Raw genomic sequence first — 7,555 nt, 5'->3', positions numbered from 1 at the left:
GGGAAACAATCCATTAAGGTTCACTATAAGAAAGTTGCCATTGACCTTGTTCAGTGATAATTTGATAGTGGTGTCGTGCTAGATGCCAGCCTGCAATACGCTGAGAAATGAGTGGGAGGGAAGGAAGTGGGAAAGGAAGTATAAACCATTATCAACAAGTGTGAGTGGAAGTAGGATACCCATGGAAGATGGAGGACTGTTGGATTGACATGAGCGGGGAATTGGCCATGTTTCATTGTTCATGGTAAAGGGTTCATTTTTCTTCTGCAAAGTTTTCTCCATTCTGGATCTTACCTTTTGTCTAAAAATCTATGCAGTCACTGGAAAATGTGGCATGAATCTTTTAGGAGCTCCTCAATTCTCTCCTATTTCTGTGCACTGGTACTGGGACTTAAACTCAGAGGGCTTGGGCACTATCCCTTAGATTTTTTGTTCAAAACTGGTATTCTACCACTTGAACCTTAGTGCTACTTATGTTTTTTTGCTGGTCAAGTGGATATGAGTCTCATGGACTATTTCTGCCATGGCTGGCTTCAAACCCTACTCCTCAGATTCAGTCTCCTGACTAGTTAGAATTACAGGTACGAGCTACCAATGCCTGGCCGAATGATCTCTTGAGGGCTCACCATCCACTGTCTTAATCAACAGCTTTTGTTACTAACCTGTTTCCTTTGGAATCCTTTCCAGAGATTCACATCTGATTACAAACAAACAGACAAACAAACAAAAGCATCTCTTGAATGTCTTAAGTTTAAGAGTGCAAAACCAATTGATTTACACTTAATTTGGATTGTCTGTAGGCAAGTTGAGGAAAAGCTATTTTAGACTTTTAGGGAAAAAAAGCCACATTGGGTATTCCATGGTGGTTAGTTAACACCTGTAATTCCAGAGCAAGGGAGGCTATAGTAGGAATAGAAATATCATCCAGGCCAGTCTATGACATATTTGGGAATTGCAGGTCATCGCAGGCTAAACAATGAGGCTCTGTCTCAAAGTAAAATAAAATGAATAAAATCAACATTAATTCTATTTACTTCATTCTTATTTAGTGGTCACCTACTGGGTAGCAGGTGCTTGCTATGAAACACCTAAAATGACTTGAAAGTCCTGATTTTAAAGTGTTTTAGAGTTTGAAAGGTAAATCTCTGGGATTTACAATGATTTTCTAGATTTCTGATACAATATTTTCTGCTATGTCAAAGAAGTGTTCTTTAAATGGCAGTTAAATATAAAGATACATCTAAATTCCCTTCCCATTTCCTTTTTAAAAGCTCTGACACATGATTCTATTTTTGTTGGTATTCAGGTTTGAATTCTGGTCCTTGCTAAGCAAGCCCTCTGCTATTTGAGAAACATTCCTAGTCCCTACTGTGTAATTTGTGTGTGTGTGTGTGTGTGTGTGTGTGTGTGTGTGTGTGTGTGTGGTGTTGGTGGTAGAGGTCCTGGGACTTGAACTCGGGGCCTGGGCACTATCACTGAGCTCTTCTCTTCTCTTTGTTTGTTTGTTTGTTTGTTTGTTTGTTTGTTTGTTTCTTTCTTTCTTTCTTTCTTTCTTTCTTTCTTTCTTTCTTTCTTTCTTCATTTCCTACCTTCCTTTCTTCCCTCCCTCCCTCCCTCCCTCCCTCCCTCCACCTCTCTCTCTCTCTCTTTCTTTCTTTTTTCTTGCTCAACGCTAGCACTCTTCCACTTGATCCACAGCTCCACTTCTGGCTTTTTGCTGGTTAACTGGAGATTAAAGTCTCATGGACTTTCCTGCCCAGGCTGACTTCAAACTGTGATCTTGATCCTCAGAACTCAGTTTCCTGAGTAGCTAAGATTACAGGCATGAACGATGTGTGATGATTCACAGGAAGAAAATGGGCCTTGTTTCCTACTGTGTTAGTGGAAGGAAAATTGTCTGAAAATAAATGAAGTTCTCCCCCAAGTGTGTGGCATCCTGAGGAGAGGTGTACAATCACAGAGCTGGTGGAGAACCTCTCAGGCTAGGCAGCAGTGTTGGGTGCCCACAATGTTCCCCCACTCAGACTGCTCCTAGGGTTGGCCCTGGTGTGTCCTCCAGGGCCTGGGCTCTCCTGGTTCCTGTTGACTCTCCAGCTCTCAGAGATCCTTCCAAGAACTTCCTCTGCTGAGATAATTCACAGAGTCTCTGTGGAGAAATAAACCAATAACAAAAACATTTACAGTCATCTAATAGTTGTGGACTACAGGCATTGTGCTAGATGCTTTAAATAAATGATGTCACCGGATATCCAGAATGGCCCAAGTACTTGAACTTCGGAACCTTGCACTCTTTGGCTATTTTCTTGCTCAAGGCTGGTGATCTACCACTTGAGCCATTCTTCTACTGCTTTTTTTTTGCAGGTTAATTGAAGATGGAGTCTCAAGGATTTTTCTACCTAAGCTGACTTAGAACCTCTGTCCTAAGATCTCATCCCCTTGAGTAGCTAGGATACAGGTGGAAGCCACTGGTGCCTGCACAGATGTGGTTCTTTTGTGTGTATTTGTGACTTGTACAGAGGATGGAATGACTTTCTCTAAAAATAAATAAACATATACATACATATATATGATTTATAAAATAAAAATATAAATACGATGTAGTATATATATTACTATATAATAAATAATTAGTCCATATTGTATAATTTCCTTTTTCTTTTTTGTCAGTTGTGGGGCTTGAACTTAGGGCCTGGACTCTGTCCCTGAGCCTCTTTGCTCAAGTCTAGTGCTCTACTACTTTGAGCAACAGCACCACTTCTGGTTTTCTGATGGTTAGCTGGAGATGAGTCTTATGGACTTTCTTGCCTGGGCTGGGTTTGAACCACAATTCTCAGCTCTCAGCCTCTGTATAGCTAGGATTACAGGCATGAGCCACTGATGCCTAGCTGCTTTTATTTTCTTAGCGCTTATTAAAATCTTAATACGTTTCAGATACTCTATTTAGCTCTTTATTCCCATTATGCTATGTTATTTCCACCAGAAGTCTATGACTTAAATTTATCTAAGAAGAAATGAGAACTAGGAAAGTTAAATCAATTTTTCAAGATAAACTTAGGAGTTGCAGTGTTTTGATCTGAGCATTTGGTTTGCCTTTTTTCCACGTGATTTGCTGCGTGCGTGTGTGTGTGTGTATGTGTGTGTGTGTGTGTGTGTATGGGTGTGTGTTTTCATCTTAGGGTGGGAACTCAGGGGCTGGATGCTCTCCCTGAGACTTTTTGCTGTGGGACTTTCCTATCTGGGCTGGCTTCAAACTGTGATTCTCAGAACTTAGCCTCCTGAGTAGCTACAATGTAAGCCACCAGTGTGTAGCTTGACTTTGCTTTTCAATCAGTACCTTTGCTTTTAAAGGTCTGCTAAGTACCCCATTAAATCATTGAACTGATATGGGTAATGTTTCCCTCTGGGCTGGACAGAGGTCAGGTTTGTATTGAACTTTTTTTTTCTTCAATTGCCTGGGAGAGAGGCTAATCAGTTATTTGTGCCAATTCACCTATTTCTGTGCTCATCACAGCCATCTCAAGAATCCATTTCCTCTGCTCTATAGGAAGTCTCTTCTAATTGGTTAGATATATAGCAAATCCTATTTGCTATTCCGGACCTAAAACAATGCCTTTATATAAGTGTGGTAAGTACATTGTCAATGTGTTGGTATTTTCTCCATTTTTTTCAGATGAAGAAATAATTATTAGAAAAATAATAATATGTAATAAGCCACTTTCTATAAATAAAAGCATCCACTTCTTTGTGTTTTTGTGAGACTTAATTAAACTCACATGAAACTCTTCAAATGATGTCTTGGAAACAAGTTAGTTACTTATCACTATTACGAAAGCCACGTAAGTTTTGTCCAGAATTGGTTAATTCATTGAGATAGGATTTTTTTTTTTTATCATTTCCCTACCTGAAGAGGACAGTGAATAGAAAGTGATTAGTAAATATGAAGGTGTTTTTGTTTTTTTTTTTTTGTTGTTGTTGTTTTGTGAGGGGAAGGGTTTGATGAAATTTTGGAGTGATGAAACATTAGAGGACCAGAGAAGTCAAGGTTGTACCGCAAAGTGACTCTACTAAAGTCACCTTTCAAGTGACAGAGAGGGAGGGAGTGGCATTGTCCAAAAGGAACTGTATTCATTACCTGACTTATGTAACTGTAACCACTCTGTACATCACCTTCATAGTAACAACAAACAAACAACACCCCACCCTAAATTAAAAAAAAAAGAAAAAGCCAGGTAGGCACTGGTTGCTCATGCCTGTAAGACTAGCTATTTAGTAGGGTAAGATCTCAGGATCATAGATCTCAGGATTGCCATTCAAAGTCATCCCAGGGTCGGGGAAGCCTGTGAAATGTTTACCCAATTAACTACCAAAAAATGCTGGGCCTGGAAATGTGGCTGAAGTGGTAAAGTGATGGCACAAAAGCTTTGGGACCATGCCCAGGTCCTGCACTGAAGCACCAGAATGGGCATTAAAAAACAAAAACAAAAACAAAACCCTCCTCCCCACCCCCCTTCAGCCTGCGACTCTTTCCTTCCCTTGAACGCTGACTCGGGCTACTAGACAAGCTGGGAACGTGCACACAAGAAGTCCCGCCCTCATTTGCCCCGGAAACAGTTCTTTAGCTGGTTGTGCGCCTGCGCACAGCAATTCCATGGCGATCACCAAGAAGGCCATGGACTATGAGGCCTTTGGCCCGGGGATTGTCTCTTAAAGCCATAAGGCCTTTGCCGTGGACTTTTAGCTTAGAACAGGGCGAGACTGGCAGCGGTGTTGTCTCGTCTCCTGAGACCCGCAGGATCGCCTGTGGGAGCCATGAGGACCCATATTTTATGGAAAACCACCCAGGAGCTTAGGCCTGCAGGCTCTGCCTTCACTGCGCACCGGTGGGGAGGGGCACCTCACACACACTCGGGAAGAAGCCTTGGAACAACCTGGCCTCCGAGTGCAGCCCAAGAGGTCCAGCACGCCCCCGCCCAGCCAGTACCAGGGAAGGTCAAGGTGAAGGTGAAGACATTTGTGAAGGTCAGCCGGCCCTGGCTACAAAGTGACCAGAGGGACGCTGCCATGGGTCCTCAGAGCCTCCTGTTCCAGATCTATGTCCACTAGGTCGCTGGGGGCATCATCCCCCACCACCGCTTCATGCCTCCCGTGAGCAGAGTACAGCCGTGTCTGCTGATGGCCTACGCTGGATCCTACAGGTGCCCAGTAGGGAAATCTAAGAGGCAGAAGGCAAATTCTGGACTAACCAGGATAAAGAGACACACGGCTTTCCCTCCAGTTCCACTTCAAGATGGAGAAGACTCCTGTACCACCCAGCTGCCTTGCAGGGCCCCCAGGTTTGAAGTGGCCTGCATCCCCGCTGAGGAACTGCTTGCCTTCTTGGTCTCCACTACCAAGAGGCTTTGCCTCCACTTCCACCAGGAGACCTAACCTTGCCCTGCATTCCTCCCCTTCCTCCCCACGGGGCCTGAACCATCTGGGCCCTTTGGATCTTCCCAGCTGCTTCCACCAGCTCTTGGCTCCACATCTAGGGCCCACCCATCTGCTCCAGGTGTCCATGCCTCAGCCCCAGGGGTCCATTCCCCCACATGTAGGGTCCAGTTCACCCACCAGCCCCTGGGGTCCATCCACCAGCAACAGGAGTCCATATTCCAGACCCAGGGGTCCACCCTCACCCATCAGCTGGAGTTCACCCCTAGGCTCCTGTTGTGCCTCCTTCCTGCCCCTGCAACTCACCCCCAGGCTCCTGGAGTGTTCTCATCAGCTCCTGCCACGCAGAGGCAACTGGGATTACCTCTGATGCTCCTGAGTATAGCCTCTGTCTCCTGGGGTTAACCTTGCAAATCCTGAAGTGCAGCTCCCAACACCTCTGCCCCCATTATGAGGCCTTCACTCTCCACTGAAGGTTCTGGGAATGAACATTACCTTCTTCAACCAAGAGAAAAACTGCCTGCCCCCACCCCCAGTGAGTCTGATTTTCTGTTTTCCTTATTTTCCTATGGAGTATTTTCCCATGGAGATAATGCAAACTTTTGTCTTTTGTACTGTCCCTGGGGCCCAGTAAACAGCCTCACCCAGAGAGGGGGAAGGAACAGACAATGAGATTGTGATAGATGGGGGCAGGACTATGCAGACTCTGGGAGTCTTGAGGGCTGCCTTAAGTTTTGCACGGTAAACACTTCAACCTCCTTACCCTAGCCCTACCCTTGGCATTGCAGCCAAAATTTAAATCTAAGCCTTGGTGCTTTAAAGTGCTCCTTTTGCTTTCATAAGTTACTTTAGAACTCAGGGAAAGTCCTTCCTCTCTGGTGGGTAGTTGTGTAAGTGTGCATTAATAATTGTTAATGGAGAAGTGTGTCCACACCTCAATCAGGAAAACAAGCCAATTTTTAAAGCCTCTTGTGAGCAGGGTGATGGTTGCTTATGGCTGTAATCCTAACTACTCAAGAGGCTGAAATCCAAGGACTGAGGTTCCAAGCCATTCTGAACAGAAGAGTCCATGAAACTTTTTTTTTTTTTTGTCAGTCTTGGGGATTGAACTCAGGCCTGGTTGCTGTCTCTGAGTGATTTTTACTCAAGTCTGACCCTCTATCACTTTGAGCCACAGCTCCACTTCTGGTTTTTTTGGAGGTTAATTTGAGGCAAGAGTCTCATGGACTTTCCTGCTCAGTCTGGCTTTGAACCATGATCCTCATGTCTCAGCTTTCTGAGTAGCCTAGATCACAGGCATGAGCCACCAGTGCCTGGATCCATGAGATTCTGATCTCCAATTTACCAGCAAAAATGTAGAAATGGAGCTGTGGCTAAAGTTGTAGAACACCAGCCTTGAGCAAAACAGCTAAGGGAGAAGACCTAGGTCCCAAACTGAGAGAGAGAAAGAGATAGGGAGAAGGAGAGGAAGAGGAACTTGGAGAGGGAGAAGGAGAGGAAGGAGACTATTAATCTTCCTAGTCTGCAAGCAGTATAACTGTGCTTATACAGACATTTTTGTAACTGGAGAGGACTACTTAGATTTACAAAATCTTAGGGTTCAGCAGAAAGACACTGGGAGAGTCTTTGTGAAAACAAAGAAGACCTTGGATCTTCTTCTGCTTATCTCTTTGCAGTTTGTTTTATTTATAACTGTCTGTGTTGTAGCAACAGCCTTCTTTGTAAACACAGCCACCTCATTGCTCATGAAGAAACAAGAAGATACTAATCAGCAAAGCCACATTTCATTTTCAGGAAACTTGACATATAGAATTTGGTTGAGAACAGGCCATATCTGTAATCCTAGCTACCCAGGAGGCTGAGATCTGAGGAGCAAGGTTCCAAGCCAGAGAGGGCAGGAAAAGCTTATAGAAGTTTATCTCTAATCTTCTACACAAAGACAGGAAATGAAGCTGTAGCTTCAGTCCTACTGTGTTAGCTTTGAGCAAAAAAGCTCAAGGACAACACCCAGGCCCTGAGTTCAAGCCCCAGGACCAGTTTTTAAAAAGTGACAAAAAATTGAATTACACAGAGGTTTTTACTTTATTAGATATTGTTCCATGTAAATGTTTTTTTTTTTTTTTTTTTT

General features: G+C 43.9%; 1 pseudogene; it reads left to right on the top strand.

Moving 5' to 3' along the window:
- Nucleotides 1-4,676: 4,676 nt before the first annotated feature.
- On the top strand, nt 4,677-5,832 carry LOC125352176 (annotated as a pseudogene).
- The last annotated feature ends 1,723 nt before the right edge of the window (nt 5,833-7,555 follow it).

Source organism: Perognathus longimembris, chromosome 1, assembly GCF_023159225.1.
Source record: "Perognathus longimembris pacificus isolate PPM17 chromosome 1, ASM2315922v1, whole genome shotgun sequence".
Classification (NCBI taxonomy): Eukaryota; Metazoa; Chordata; class Mammalia; order Rodentia; family Heteromyidae; genus Perognathus; species Perognathus longimembris.
Note: the sequence above shows the minus strand (reverse complement) of the source record. Positions and strands in the feature narration are given on the sequence as shown.